Source organism: Apis mellifera, linkage group LG6 (genome assembly GCF_003254395.2).
Source record: "Apis mellifera strain DH4 linkage group LG6, Amel_HAv3.1, whole genome shotgun sequence".
Taxonomy (NCBI): domain Eukaryota; kingdom Metazoa; phylum Arthropoda; class Insecta; order Hymenoptera; family Apidae; genus Apis; species Apis mellifera.
This window is the reverse complement of record NC_037643.1, coordinates 11920279-11935401: the sequence shown is the minus strand read 5'-3', so window position 1 is coordinate 11935401 and position 15123 is coordinate 11920279. Positions and strand designations below refer to the sequence as shown.

Below are 15123 nucleotides of genomic sequence, written 5' to 3'. Positions count from 1 at the left end.
ATAATATTATAAATCGTTTCGCATGTATAAATATCGTATTCGAACAATATTTCATTTTTCCTTCGTTCCAATATTTGATATATATTTTTAACGCGTTAAGAAAATTACTCGACTTTATTTCAATATTTCACGAGAGCACGTTTGCCCTCGATTTTTTCCTTAATCGACGCGATAGACTCTGATCGCGTTAGAAGTTGGCAATTTTACGAGGATCGACAGTGCCTAATGACCATCGAAGGAAAGAAGGAAGGAAGGAAAGGACGTCGACTAATTTGCGCGTCTATCGGTTTTTTCATATATAAAATCATTTTAATTGACTTTCCATTGCCAGTGATTTCACTTACGAAATATGGGAAAAATATATATCGATAATCGATTCGAGTTCAATGGATTTGTATATACACAGAATAATGTATAAGAATATTTCATTTTAGAAATCATCAAGGAATTACGAACGAATATCGAATCATCCTTAAAAGCAGGTAAGTAGAATCGGCGGTGTACCGAAACGTTGCGTGCGAGCAACGTTCCATCGTTGCTCCACAATGGCCAGGATATTACGACAAAATGGGCAAGTCGAGGTTTCTTTCTCAACCGCCTTTCCAGCCGTGTCGCCAGTTGCAAACGAGGTCAATGTTTACCACGACGAAACATCCGAGTGAGGAGGCGCGGTTAAACCGCTATATATATATGTATATATATACATACGTATGTATTATACACTGCTCGAGAAATACGATGATAAATATATTATACAAGATAAGGGAATTAATTCAATTAGTTTAAATAAACGCTCCTTTCATTACGTGGATAGATAATTAATTAATTAATACTTTTCTCGAATAAATCTATTCAATTTCAATGGTATTCGTTCAAAGCTAAATCTCCGTATCATAATTCACGAGGCAATTCGAATCGATCTGCAAAGGGGAAACTCGGCGGAATCCTGGTTATCTTGCGCGTCAAGTAGAAAGCTCGACGATTGTTCAGCCGGCGACAACCGCCGCTCGATGGCGCACCAACCCATCAAGATCGCCGCAAATCTGCGACAAATCGTGCTCCGAGCACCGACCGTTCGATCTGGCTTTCGCCAGAGAACGCGGCTGGCTCGCGACAAAAATAAAATAATTGCGAGTTCTCCCGTGCTACGTTTCGTGGACCAACTCTCTATCTCTCGTTTCCATCCGTCCCGTTGTTCCCCTTTTTCGTCCTTTTTTCGTCCCTCTGTCCCGTTTGTTCGAAGGGTTAGCGGAGAGGGAAAACCCGCAACGACGGTACAGCGTTGGAACAACGAGGACAGAGATAGACGGGCGGATGACGGCCTCTCTTTCTATACGCGCGTTTGCCATTTCTAATACGTCTGGACGTTATAGGTACGTGAATGGAAGCCATCGTTAAAAGTAACTCGATCTCAAATTCTATGGAGAAAAGAATGATTGTTCGAATTTTAGGTTATTTGGGCAATGCAAAAAAAAAAAATCGATTCTGTGTGAATTCTTATTTTTTTATGGATATTCGAACATATGAATCGTACAAACTTTGGGTAAAGGAGAAAGAGAATTGCAATACGGGGAATTATTGACAAGTTTGATAAACCGATTTGAACGCGAAACAGTATCGCGTTAATTGCGATAAAATGATCAATCCTTAATACGAGCGGCCAATTGGCGCATACGCTATTAAGTGCGCAGCGTGAAAATGGCAGTTTGTAAAATAGGTAAAGCATAAATATTCGCCATTGACCTGTGGCGAAGGTAAAACAACGTTATTGGGCACACTCCCAATATCTGGATATCGGACTATAATTAAGCTCTATTCTTTGCGGGAAAATTAACTTCTACCATCCGCGAAAATTCACCTGCAGATGTCGCGAAACGCAACGTTCTCTATAGCCTCTGCAGAATAAAGGAAGAATAAAAAAAAAGTATCAATTATAATATATTTTTCTCTCAAACAAATATATTATTTGTAATATAAAAAATGAGATATCCGTTAAAAAGTAATCCTTTTTACGTGAGATTTTAATAAATTTTAATAATAATAATAATAATCGAGAGCAAACCAGATTTTCTACTTATTTCACACATCAGTTTAACCTTAACGCATTACCGCGCTTGCGCGTGTTCGGAGAAAGGTCCTCGACAATTTTGCGCGGCCAGTTTAAATTTTGCAGTTGGAATCAATAATTCCAAACTCCTAAAATTTAACGATTCGACGCTCCACCGTACGTAACTTTCAACCGTATCTATATCTTGCGAATAAAAGGTCGAGGATCGTGGAAAATGCGCGACGATGGTTTCGCATCAACTCGGCCAACCCATAGCCGAAGCGTAGCATACTCGCATAGCATACCGAAAATATCAATATGCACGGAATGACTCGACCGGTGATACAGGAAGCTGACTCACACGCGAGAGACGCGTGCACACAGCCGCACACAGCCGAGCCACGGCGTGCTCTAACAGTATTGCACACGCATTTACACGTTTCGAGTTCCCCCTCCTCCTCGTTTCCAGCTTCCAATTCCCCCACCACCGCCCAACACACTGCAACCCTCTCTGCCATCCCCACCAACACAACCCCTCTCTAACGCTGCAACCACCACTACCACTACCACCACCACCGGCTTTCCCCCCACCACTCCACTCTATCTTCCACACTTCTCTCGCTTCGACGACATCGCTCTCGCTCTTTCGACAGTCCCACCTGCGGTGAACAACACCGAGTCCTTGTCTATGAACTCGTGAGTTCGTCGACAGGAAAGGACCGTAAGAGGGAAGACGGGAGAGAGAGGAGGAGGCAGAGAGGCAGACGAAGGGCGAGGATGAGGGAAAAAGGAGCGAGAAGAGGTGGCGCGGTGGTGGGGAGAGAACGACGAAGCGGAGCGCAGGATATGCAGACTCGATGTGTGTTAGAGAATCTACCGCTACCTTTCCGCATATCCTTTCTCCGTGCAGCCAGCGTGCGCGCGTACAGTCCGCGCCGATTTACCGGGGAGGAAAGGCGGCCGGCGGCCTATCTTGTAGAGTACCTCACCACTCTCGACTCTCGCGGCCGCTGTACTTATCGCGTTGTTACGCTGCGATCCCGGCAACACAGAGAAGCCGTGCACGCGCGCGTGCGCGCTCGAGTGCGCGCTCGTAGTGTCCTAAGCAAAAGCCTCGGGGCATTCCTCGACTCGGCCTCGCTTGGCCTGACTCGGCCGTGGCGTGGTCTCGCCTGCCGTTGCTTCGATCGTTCGCCACTGTTCCGAAGGCATACTGCGCCGGGAACATGTTATGAAAAATGTAGACGAAATTATATCTTTGTGGGGAGGATTCGGATTCTTGAGATATTACTTTACGCGGTTCGTCGAATTTCTAAATTTTATTCGCTCTTTTCTTATAAAAGAATATATTTTTTATCCTAAGTATTATCTTTACGAGAATTATTTTGTTTCGATAAAAAATTTTAAAATGCAGCAAAATTAAATTCGTTGGACAAAGTTAACTAAATTATAACTACATTTAATTGATGTAATTGTAACGATCGATTATACGTATAATAATAAGAATAATAATAATATTATATTGGGCATTCTTTTTAATATTTTGATTACCGTGCATTTTCCATAATTCTGAGTGTTACTATCCGTAGGCATCATTTTTTATGACGATAGATATATGGAACGTTCGATCAGCCCGGAGCAGGATACGATTAAACGATAATTGGATCACTGGCGGACAGGAGAATTCGATTTTTTGTCCCTTTCATTTTAATTGGATGCGATATAATAGAAGGTAGGCGCGTGCCAAAACACGTTCGCGAAAATATTCCGCGTTCCGTTGGCAATCGGTCCTGCCGTTCATTGGCTCGCGATCAATCCGCTCAGTCGTGGATGTTCGATGAATTTTCGGCCGAGATTTGATTTTTTATTGGCTGGTTATCACATTATCCCGTTGAAATAGCCATTTTCGAGACCTTGGAAAAAATTGAAATAAGCACAGGAACTGAAAATTTATTTTCACGGACTCTTGCACTCTTTGTAGATTAATTGCATATGAAGATGAAGATTATATAACGAAAATAAAAGTTACATATATAAATAATTTCTCTGAATTATTCTAAAGAAACTAAATCTGATTATTGAAAAAGATAAAATATAAATCTTTAATTAGTTGAAAAGGAACTCTAGAAAACTAGAAAAGGAACTCTGAACGATGAATAGGCAATTAAGCTGACTTTTCCACGTTTATTAAAAATAGTGTAAAAATGTTTTTGCGGAGTGGGCCTGACAAAATATTAGTATCTCTCTCTTTTAACAAAGTTTTCCACAAATGTAAGGGGTTCTCAATTAAATGTATAACGACGCGAGGAATAATACCTTCCTATTTACAATTTTTTAAATTTTCAAAGTAAACGACCTCTAATTGGGACAAAATTTGTTGTCACTTTACACAATTTTTTTTTTTTTTACAAAAGTTTATTTTAACCTGTAAAAATTTTTTCGAAAAAAATATTATCTCAAGCTGAATACACTTTTAACATAATAGTAGCCAGCGAGCCAAAACGGTACATTATACTTGGCCACTAAGAATGCTACGAGAAAACACGATATCCTCTGGCTACGAATTTATGCAAAAGTGAAATACCTTCGTTTCTTTTTTTTTTTATCGACGAACAAAAGAGAAACTCGTAAATAAATAAAAACCAACCGAATCATTAAAAACATTACCTGTAAAACCTTGACAAAAATCCCGACTGTTTAAAGTCCCATCCATTAAAATATATTATAGGAAATTAACGTATCCGTTAATTTTCCCTCAAACTAATCATCGTTCGAGATGGCAAGTTTTGAAAACTCGTTTCTCGAGTTTGTATATTATACGTACAAATCCCTGAAAAAAAAAATCTCTTCGAAATTCTTTTTAACAACGATAATGTATGAAAATCGAGGAGACATTTGCAACAGTATTGTTACACCGCTCTTTTTCGATCGACTCTCGTTTCGAACGAGCGCCTCGCGGCGGCGCATGGACATTTTTGCATCCAACGGTGCATGCTTCTCGACTCCTCTACTCGGTCATTACGCTATTTACATAAAAGTTGGTGCAATTGTCGGGAGCGGTGATTAGCCGGGATTACAGAAATCAGAAATGACGAGGCGCGAGAGGACTGGAATGCAGGCGAGAGAAACTGGGTGATGCTCGGTAGCTGGCCATTACCTGTCTCCACTTTTTTCCACGTTTATTCGCAAGGGGATGGCAAGAACAACTGTTCTCTGCCAAGACGAGAGTACGGATCGAGTATCGTGGAAATAGCCTTCCGAGTGCGGTGATCGTTCTAATTGGAATTCAAAGATCACAAGCGATCGAACGTAAGCGTGTATTATTGAAGGTATTTTCGAGTGAGGGTAACGATTATGGAAAGAGCCATGCAGGAGCCAAGGTAAATTTATGATGCACAGGAAAAGATACTTGTGCAGAAAATATTATTACTTTACAACGATCGAATATTTGTGAGATGATTTGAAATTTGTTTAATATAAATTTTAAAAAAAGTGAAAATTTATAAAGATGAAATATTTCTATAGAAATAATTGCAAGTAAGAATATTCACGATGACTCAATTTAACGAGGAAGTTTCCTTACAGGAATCGGTATAAGATAGTTGTTGTGGGATCAGTTTTTGCAATGACAATGCAACAAGACTTTCACTTTTGAAGTGCAACTTTGCGGCGACAACTTCAGGTTTTTGTTGAAGCTCAATTGTTGAAGAACAAGTTTGACATAGGTATTTTAAGCTAATTGATCAATTTATAGAGCAATCACTTTACTTGTTCGAAAAATTCGAATTCCTTGTTGTTAATTTTTTTTGTGTATTCAAAAAAACGTTTTGGATCTAATTGGGAGTTGATTAAAGATCTAACAAGAGGATGAAAAATCAATAGGAAAGATATTCTAGAAACGAATCGAACGAGTGCAAAATTAATACGATCGAAATTTCCAAAACGCAGACAGCAGACGTTCATTATCGAGCAATCGTGGTTGCCCAAGAATTTGCGCTTGTACCTCTAAGTCGCGTTTGCAACGAAGAGATTATTATCTGGTAGTCGTTGCCAGCTTGTCCTTGATCGATAAAACTCGTATAATTATCCTGAAATTCGAAGAGATATTCCATTCCGCCAAAAATTCTTGGATTATACACATTTTTAAAATTTTTTTGAAATATAACAAAAGTCGACAATGCTATTTTACAATATTAATTAAAAAAATATTAATTAAAATCCAACAATATGATTTTTCTCATTTCGAAGAAACAAGAATAATAATCGTAGAATACGAGTAACATCGAATATTGAATAAAGTAAATAATAAAATAAAATAGTACAGTGAGAAAGAATAGAATATCTTGTATATTTTAATGGAATTCTTTCGTTCGATATATATATATACGTTCTAGCAGAGAATTTACTCTTCCCAGGGCAGAGAATGTATTAAATATAATCATTCGGAGGAGAAGGTGGGTGGTTATGCAGGAGAAGGTCGATTCCTTGTTATTACGTGACACCATTACGCAATGCACGTGGCTGGCGACGATCGAAAACGCTCGATTTCGTCTATCGGCATGGTAACAGAGAGGCCGCGATCCCATGCTGTCGCCGCCACGATTCGCGAGAAATTTGCCTTGGAAACATGCTGGCAAGTGATAGGCAAGCCGCTGCACCACTTTCCAACGATCATTCGTTCGATTATATTCGATCGGGATATTTGTTTATTACTTCAATCGTCGTACAAAATTTTTAAAGATTTTAAAGCATTAAACATATTAAACATATTGAAAATTTTTAATATAACATGCATAGAATTAATAAAAATTAAATGTAAAAATATCAGATTTAAGAATTAATCATTTTCGTCAAAATAAATAAATAGGATTCAAACTTGAGTATTCTTTGAGAACTAATCTTTATCGATTTTTCTAACTCAAACGAAGATATTTAACCTCAAAATCAATAAAGAATCTTTATTTTATTTGCCGACCGTGAAGTAGAAATGTGTGCAAGGAAACAAACGAGGGCGAAAAAGTCGGTATCAGTGGAAAGGGTCGCAAAGCGAAAGAGCTAGACAAAGAGAGACAGTAAGTAGCGAAGAAAGGTTGGTAAGAGGGGTAGCGACTATCGGGAATACAAGTCGTGAAGCAAGAGGGAGAGGAAATAATAGAAGGAGGGCGCGGCGGTCGGTCACTTGTTGCGATCCTGTTAGTTCACCTCTTCGCAGCCGTCTCAACGTCGTATCGTTGTCTTCTTTCATGTTCCCATGGTGTTCGTTCGCGCCACGATGAGACATGCGAGAAACGAAAACGCCGCCAAGCGGCGTCGAGAAGAACGAAACGAGAAAGCTTATTTATCGTGTATTTATAAAGTTTTTGTAAATGGTGGATAAAAAATATACATAAAAAAGGAAATTTTAACTAGAGGACGAATTCTGATTTTGTTGGGAGAAAAATATCTTCGAAAATATTGTGAATTTAGTTCGTAATTTTACTAGAAAAATATCGATACGATTCTTGTATCTTAAGATGGACTACTTTTAGAGGTTAGAACAATCGATGAATAATAGTAATGATTAATGTAATGATACTTAAGGGTATGCTATTCTACATTTATTGGTGGTTGATAACAAGCTATAAATTTGTTCTACTAATCCGCTGTCTCTGGTACACGAGGGTGTAATAAATAGACTACAGATGTACATGGAAGCTTGTGAAGGTAATGATGAAAATAAATACATATAGCGCACATTTGTGTCCGTCATTACATTAATAATACACACATCCTATGTTTAATCCTAAATTCTATTATAAATAATAAATAACACTAGTATATTCTATTAGAAATAAAACTAAAATATTCAGATACGTGTACTCCTAAGTTTTAAAAAATTCATCGAGTCCATTTACATCTGGCTATGGTCCTAACATTCAGGAAGCTACTGTTCCAACGTGTATTGCACAAGTTCACCATATGAAGTGTATGTACTCACTATAATCGGTTACCGAGATAGGCTGTAGCAATGGTGTACCGTTACATTTAGACTTACCTGAAACAAAAAGGAATGTATGCATTAGAAACAGACCTCTATGCTGAAAAATCGCGTACCGTTTTACATTCTAGAAAAGAATAAATCAAGATTTTATATAATTTATATTTAATAAAATAGAACACGTATACTTATATACGTAAATGTAATAAAATTAAGTTTTTAAATAAATTTGAAAAGTATCGAATAATATTTAAAGATATTTGTATTTGATTCTTGCTATGAATAATTTTGTTTTTGCATTTATCGTGCATTTGTGTTATTCGACCAATCATATAATTAAAAAGTCTCGTTATGAATAACGAAATACGCGTGTCACAGTTAACACGCATACGTGCTAATTATAACCGGTGCTTGTTCTTTATCATTCTAAATGGAGACACGAGCAGACCTCGCTGTAATAGTATCTGTTTTAAGCAGCTGATAAAGATGTGCCACCTGTCGATCGTCAAGATTACCAATAATCGAAAGGAAAACAATGTTATATCTGACACGACGTTGAGAGAGATTTGTGCGTTGCGAAATTATTTCCGATTGCTATCTATTTAATAGTATATAATAATATTTAAACGGAAGTTATTTTTAGCACATCATCGTAATTGTTTTATCGTGTACTTGAATACTTCAAGTTATCGATATCTTGTATTTTCTTTATATCGTATAGTTCTTTAAAGTATAAGTACAAATTTTTTTTAAAATTATCAAAAAAAATTTAGATATGATTTCAAACTATTAATAAATATATTATTCTGTATCTTATATATTGCTGTTTTTATTAAAAAAAAATTATACAGAAAATTATTTTATTAAATTTTGATACGACATCAAACCATTATCCTTGCATCCTAAACGCTACAAGAATTTATCGATGAATTTACTAATAGTCCATTCTCGATCCGGTGCCGATCATAAACCTTATCATATACCAGCTATCCACGATATTGTCCTCTCTTCAACGTTACCGCCGTTAATTATTAATGGCGAACGTGTAATGTATCTTACGGCGGAGATTCGGCGTTCACTCTATAGTCCGTCAACGTCGTTGCGCATCGAGAACGACCAAACGCGACCAGGCGGCCTCTCATTCTCCGTTCGTCCACACCAACACACTCGCGCACACGTATTTATCCAACCAAACGAACGAACGAACGAGCGCGTTTCCCGCTCGCAAAGCTCTCTCGAGCAGCCGCGAAACTATTGGCCAATCAAATGGCTGCGATCATCGTACACGCGACACGGCAACACGGTCAATACGAACGCGACCTAACATGACTATGAACTATTGACACGACCTGCCAGAACTTGTATTGACCCGAACAGCGCGCATACACACGGTTCGAACGGGGACAATTGATTCGCCGCACGGGTTATAGTGGCCTCGCGAGTGGCGCTGTAGTAGAGTAGTCGGGGATCTAATGTAGGCCGTATAATTATTGCGTAATTAGCAAATTTGAGCACCACGGTTGGATCGATAATCGTAAATTATTGGGATTGGTCAGCCGAAGCTGATGCATTGCTTACGGCGATGCACGCTCTACGCCGACCGCGATATTGTTGCTGGAACCTGTGCGCGCATCTCGGCGCGCATATATCCACGTATTGTACGGTGTTATGGGGACCGCCTTTGTTCCCAGCGTGGAAAATTCGTTAGATAGAAAAATATCCTGTGCTCTTGACAAGAATTTTTTTTTTTTTCCTTTCTTTCCTTCTCTTTGTTCCCGGTTTGGTTTTATGGAGGTCGGATTGTTGGGAAAATTGAGTTGAGGAGTGATGCGGAGATTGGAACTAATTTAGGAAGAGTCGGCGATTATTATATCGCCAATTATTATAATAAAACTATCACGGTATGAAAGTTTTAATTATTAAGTTTATTTAAGTTATTAAGTTTCAATTATTCGTTTTATTTAACAACGAATAAATGGATTAATTTTTAATTTTATAAAATTTAATTTTTAATCCTCGATCTTTTTGTTTCTACGAGATAAGCATATAGTGGTTAGATTAAATATATTATAAGGTAAAAGGTAAACGGTTCCAGAATCTTTATAATTCTTCTCTAATAATTTATAATTAATATTCAATTTAAAAAATATTTAAAATTAAGAGACAATAGTGAAAAAGATACGTTTACGTTTAATATTAATAGCATTATAATTCATACGTGACACGTAGAATATTGAAATCATTAGATAGAAAATATTTGATTTATGTTTAATATATTACAGCATATATATATATATATATATATATATATATTTGCCATTCAATCAGCGAGTGTCGAAAGATTTTATTTTCTAAAGTTACAAAATAAAATATCAGCAATTGTATTATTCTCCAATGGACGATTTGCCGGCATATAATAATAGAATTCATAATCAAAATGCATTCTCTCGAAGAACTATGATTTGTTTCGAAAAATATTCCTGACGTCACGTATTCCACACAACTATCTTTATACTACACATAAATACTAGGAAAATTGCATTATGTAGTTAAAATATTGCACAGTTCATTTCTTAGTCACGCATTAGTACATCGAAAAGATAATAGAAATAGCTGTATAAACACCGACTGTTTTTTTTACATTTATTAAAACACTAACGAGAAAAATTATATAAAAACCACCTCGTACCAAGATCTGACTTAATTCGATATTGCCAATCACACGATTCCCTTTCTTTCTTTATTACCGTTATAAAGGTGTTACGCACTCCAAGATCAATTATCTTCCATTATCCATATATATCCTACGGACTCCTCTCTTTCACTCGAAACAAATCAACAAATACAACCGCGAATAACCACCAACCAACATTTTCTCCAACGTTATGTTACAATAAAAAAAAAAATATATTTTTAACAAAATCCCCTTTTTCCACTTCCTCCTTTAAATCCATCCACCCTAAAACAACCAACAATCAACAACCATTCGAACCCCCTCTTAAAATACAGGTATACGCTTTATAAAGGTATCATCATCCTCACGACAATCAATACCTTGATGATTTTATAATCCTCGTAAATGTTTTCACGTACTCATCTCTCTTAGCACGATCCATCTCGTAAAAGTACCCGAACAAGTAGTGTAATTTGCTTCGAGATAAAAAAAAAATTACAAGAATCTAAATAATACAGCGCACTTATTGATATACGAAATTAAAAACAATTTCCACGTACATTTGAACTGCATTGATCTTCTTACATCGAAAAGGAACAGAGAAGAGAGAAACGTAAACAGAAACGGAGGAGAAAAACGAAGAAGAAACGGGAACGCGAAATTATTGTGAAACGAGTCAGTGACACGCGGCGCAAGCAACACGCTCGATATCACGCGGCGTGGAGGGGGAGGGGGGGATGGATGACGATGTTCCCCGGCCGAATTTTTATCGGCGAAACAAGTGAATTCGGGTTTTGCCAATTCGGTGACCACGGATGGCTACGCGGCACGGGGCAATGATTCCGCGTCCAGTTAATATCGAAAGGATGGCCATCGATGTCCCGAATACATACACACATATATAGGAAAACGATGCTGTATACGCGGCAAGCAGGGGAAATCGTTTCGCGAACGAGAGTAGCTCCGCGGATAATAATTATTTTCGTCATTTCCTGGCATTCCACGCGGCGAGCCCATCAATCCGAAAATCGTATAAACCAACTGTCACATTCACGCCCAAATTCAAAACAGGAAAAGGGTGGGGAGAGAATGGGCGGAGGGGAGGGGAGTGGTTTGGTCCTCGACCGCGCGTATCCCCGTGCCTCGTGAAATACCATTTAATCCCCCGTGAAATCCGGTTTAATTTCACCCGGCACAATACACCCGCAGCTCGTGTTTGACCGTTTCCCTCGCTACGTGTTCGCCAATGATCGAAATTACATCTGCAAAGGTTGTCGATCGTCGAAAGGGCCGATTCGTCGATCATCTTATACGGATTATATATATATAGGACGTTTGTCGAGAGTGATTATTTTAGGAAGAAATTTTTAGGAATGAATTTCTCTTTGTTCGAGACGAAGGGGGATAAAATAAGTTTCACTTAAGAATGAAATGATAAAAATTGATGAATGAATATTTGAGTATTTTTGATAAAGTAGAACGTTAACGAGTTGTTAACGAGTGATTAATACGGCACGATGTTATTTGCATAGAATTGAAATGCGCATTTGTTATTTATTTTGCCATCTCGCGTTTAAAGACATTTATTCAAACAAATCTCTGTACGCACCTCGTTTATTTATACTTTTCAACGAGTGATTTCTAAGCTCTAGTTTTTTTTTGTTCTCTTGGAATTTGATCGATAAATTTATACATTAGTATTATATATTATTTTATTAGGATTAAAAAAAAAATTAAGATTAAAAATCTTTTTTTGAATTAGAAGTTAATTAAAATAAATTTGTTATCGATACCGATCAAAAATTATAGTAATTATATAATAATGGAAGCAAAGGAGGAAAATAAAAGACGAGTAAAAATATTCAGAAAATTTATTCTTTTGAAAGTACTTATTGCAAGATAAAAAGCTATTGAAAAGGGGTCCTTTTGTTAAAGGCAGTCATTGCTTGAGCAGCTTTCGCCCTTTTCATTCTTCTACTTTTCGATAGGCCGACAATTTATCCACACGGGTTTACTATTCGAGCCCCCTGTGTTTGCTTATGCTAACATCCAACAAGCAGTGATATTAAGCCGCGAGCTGGATCCTGGAATGAATCGAACTGTAGTAGTGTATGCCGGGGCTCGGTGGATCGGTGGTCTCCGGGCTTGATATTGGAAATTCACCATGAGAACGTTCTCTGGACATGGCATCTCAACGTGACCACCGCTAAATAGAGATGGACCGGCTACGGTTTTATTTTTGTTTATATCTGTCGATTCTCAATTAAAGGTACGTCAATTAAATGTGACGGGGATAAAAAGGAAAAATATACACGGACGATCTTCATTATTTTCTTGTTTGTTCCTTTGTCATTAATTACTTTTTTACGCTTTTTTCACGATTAGAATTATAAAAAAAAATATATATGACAAGTAATCGGAATCCAGAAATTGTTTTGTAAAGCTTAAATAAATAATGATTCTAAAATTAATCACCTATTATATGGATCATTTATTTTTATTTATTTATTCATTTATTAATTTGTAATATTAACTGCATGGAAAAAATACCAGTTGGTTTCTTACAAAACTGATAATTTTTAAAAAATTATTTCCATTATCTTAAATAATCTTATTACTTTGACCATAAACTCGTTTTAAACAGGTAAATTTTTATATGTGCATTTCTTCTTGCAAGTTATTTATGCATAGACTATTCGTGTTTGAGTTGAAGGATACAAGATACAAAATAAAGATACCGGCAATGAGATTCTAAAATTGTAATTATATTCAATGACCGATGCGATTAGGATAGAGAATCTAGAAATATGGTATTTTACAACGAATTAGTGAAATATTATTTAACGAAAATATCAATAAACCAAGAAATTTTTTATATTAATCTAAATTTTTATAAATTCACGATGAATAAATTTATAAGAAAAATATATAGTAAAATTATTTGCGAAAAAGAAATCATGAAATAAAATTATTATAAGTAATAATAACAATAGAATAATAAATTTTAAGTTATTTCAAGTTATGATTGATCATATAATATTTATAAACATCAAGTAAACGTTAAGACTTGAAAAGAGATGATGATTGATTTAATAATCTTGTTTCCAAATGTTTCCAACAAGAGAATCTTAAGTCAAATTCATCCCTTGTTTGACAAGATTCGGTTGTTCACTCAACATCACTTGTAGGTGGTAATTAATGTTACACGTGTAAACTCTGATAATTCACACCATTGAACAGCTTCATTTTACAGAGAGAAATAAACACATTAAAACTATTTCCAAATATTTACATAACAAATAGACATAAAAATTCCAAAATCGTGATATTGAATCTTCTAATATGATTAGTAGTATTGTTATAACAATATACGAAAAGCGACCAAATTTATTTCGAATATCAACGATAAAATTTACTCGTAAAGATTTATAAAGCAAACGCGAATACATTCGATGCGTTCGTAAACCGCATTTAAAAAAAAACAAGCTTTAATCTGCTTTTCATGTTAATGCGTGACCTCATATCGCAAACGAAGGTGGCGACGACAGTGTACTGGCGCGCGTTTGCAATGGCGCGACAGTATTGCGCACAGCGACGCCACTAGCGCATGTATCGCGTAACAAAGACAGATCAAGTAAACGAATGGACGCGAGGAAGAGAGTTAGACGGAACCACGGGAGTGGAGGAGTAGCAGCAAGTACAGGAGGGAAGGGAGGGGGGGGAGAGAGTGGATTTGCGACGTTGCCGGCATGCGCATACTAGTGGCGACAGGTCAATCCCGTGTAATCGTAATCGTAATTGTAATTGTATTCGTACTCCGGTTTGTGCTGCAAGAACAAATACGAGGACACAGGATCATTGAAGGACTTGTAACCAAAGCAGGGGATATAACTTGAAATAGAAATAGAAAGAGAAATAGAAAAGGAACGAGAAGACGAGAAGGGTGGGGTAAAGTGGGTGCTCGCGAAGATTGAGAGAAAGGTAATGGAGGGCAGAGGGTGCTGGTGTGCGGTACGTTACACCTGCACGAATGCAGTTGCCACTATATTGGATCGTGTGGGCGCGGTGGTGTCATCTCTCGGCGATCTCTCGAGTGACCTCCTCCCTTCCCTCTATCTCTCTCTCTTTTCAGACCAGTTCCGCTCTTCTTCGGAGGCACGTCTAACCTAAACTAACCTAACCTCACCGCATTTGCCCCTTCCCTTTTCTTTTCTCATCGGCATACCCACTGTCTACGGTACCACGAACTTCCCCTCTGCATCACGTCCGCCCCACCATCGTTTTACCTAGTGTCCACTTCGCTTACAGTGAGAACTATGGGTGGGGTAGGCATGGGGAAACACAACGTGGTATGGGGAGGAGGTAGAGGGCGAGGATAGAGATACTGCTCCACAACGTTGTCTTGCTTTCCTGCCTCTTCGTTCA

At 37.4% G+C, this 15123-nt stretch overlaps 1 protein-coding gene and 1 long non-coding RNA gene across 3 annotated transcripts in view; both read right to left on the bottom strand.

The window, feature by feature from the left end:
* LOC408877 (neurogenic protein mastermind) overlaps positions 1 to 15123 on the bottom strand; it is a 225854-nt gene that overhangs the window by 165646 nt on the left and 45085 nt on the right. The gene's annotated exons all lie outside the window — the stretch shown is intronic.
* LOC102656574 lies at positions 12554 to 13578 on the bottom strand. The gene is made up of 2 exons (XR_411538.3): positions 12862 to 13578; positions 12554 to 12782 (listed from the first exon to the last, which is right to left on the bottom strand). It is a non-coding gene; the product is annotated as an uncharacterized LOC102656574 (long non-coding RNA).